Below are 1,527 nucleotides of genomic sequence, written 5' to 3'. Positions count from 1 at the left end.
CCGCCCCTCCCCGCCCCCCCCCCCATCCCCGGTTTGGGCCGACCCAAATTAGCATGCCCTCCCCGGAATGAAGCCTCCCGGGCGGGGGTGGGGCCGGGCGGCGGGGGCTGGGGACCCGGCTGCGGGCGCGCGAACTTCCCAACTCCGGCGCTAGGCGTGCCGGCTCGCGGGGGGAGGGAGTCCCGTGGCGGGATGGGTGGGGGGAGGAAGTCCCGTTTCGTGAGCGTTTCTTCGTTTCTTTAAGAGCTACCAGCAAGCAGCCCACCCCCACACCCATAAAAAAAAAATAAGCGAGTGGGGAAGAGCCAGCCCCACGCCGGTCCGCCTCCCGCCCGCGGCCCAGCCTCCCGCCCGCTCGCCGCCTCGCTCAGCGCTCCTTCGCCCCGAGTTCTCCAGCCCCTGGATCCCGGGCTCGCGGGGGTGCGCAGAAGAGGACCCAGGAAAGGTTTGGGAACGTGATGGGTTTGGGGGCTGGGGGGAGGGGCAGCTCTCCCGGCACCCCGATTCTCCTCCGAGGGCCCCGATCCTCCAGCCTCTGGCTTGCTCCCTCGGTCCCCTTCTCTACCTCGGACATTCCCAGGACAATTAGGGCTGAAGTTTTCGGGAGCAGCAGCCCCGAGCCCGTGGGATAAGGGGCGGCCCGGCTCCGCCCAGGAACCCTCCCGACCTTCCCCCCCCCCGCCTGCCCCGGTTGGCTACAGGGCGCGTCACTCCGCGGGGAGGCGGCGGCGGCGGTGGCGCCGCCGAGCCCGGGGCGGGCGGAGAGCTGGGACCGGCCTGGGATCCGAGTTCAGCTCCAGCCGGGGGGGAGGGGAGGGGCCGCCGCTTACCCTGCACGCGGCTACCCGCCCCGGCCGAGGGAGGCGCGGCCCAGCCTGGCCGGGTCCAGGGCCAGACCGGTCCCCAGGACCCCTGGGCTCTTCGCCCGGGGGGAGGGGGCCGCACCCCAGGCTCCTGGCGACGAGGTGGCCGCGCGGAGTCGGGAGTGAGTGAGGCGGGGGAGGGTCCCTGTCCGCAGCTGTCTGGCCCCGAGGAAGCTCGCCTGCGCCTCGGGCGCTTGCCGGGCGCGGCACCCAAACTTTTCGAACGAGCTCCATCTCCCCAGGCGGGGAGGCAGCCTCCCTGCCCGCGCCCCGGAGCCCCGAGTCGGGAGCCCCGGCCCCGCACTCCCTCCGCTGGGCTCGGGCGCCTGCGAACCTGACTCTCCGTCCTCGGCTCAGCCCGGCTCTTCCCCTCGCGCCTCGGGGTCTCCTCGCTCCAGGGCTCCCGCAGTCCTGCGCCCGAAGGACAAACTAAACTTCGGCTGAGTGATGGGGCGGCGGCGGGGGGGTGGGGGGGTTGCAGATACACAATCCCTACCCTATCTCGCGATCGGGAGAGGAGAGGGCTCATAAGGACGCCCCAATTCTTGAGCGCCCTGGAGTCTGGCTAGCGCCACAGTCGGTTCGTGCGAAGTGGGCACCAATCTTCCGAGTGGGGTTTCGGGGACACCGGACCCTCAGCGCGCTCCCCCAAACGACTCGTTTT

The sequence above is a fragment of the Myotis lucifugus genome, unplaced genomic scaffold (assembly GCF_000147115.1).
Source record: "Myotis lucifugus unplaced genomic scaffold, Myoluc2.0 scaffold_1243, whole genome shotgun sequence".
Classification (NCBI taxonomy): domain Eukaryota; kingdom Metazoa; phylum Chordata; class Mammalia; order Chiroptera; family Vespertilionidae; genus Myotis; species Myotis lucifugus.
The sequence above is the reverse complement of the archived record's forward strand: the minus strand, read 5'-3'. Positions refer to the sequence as shown.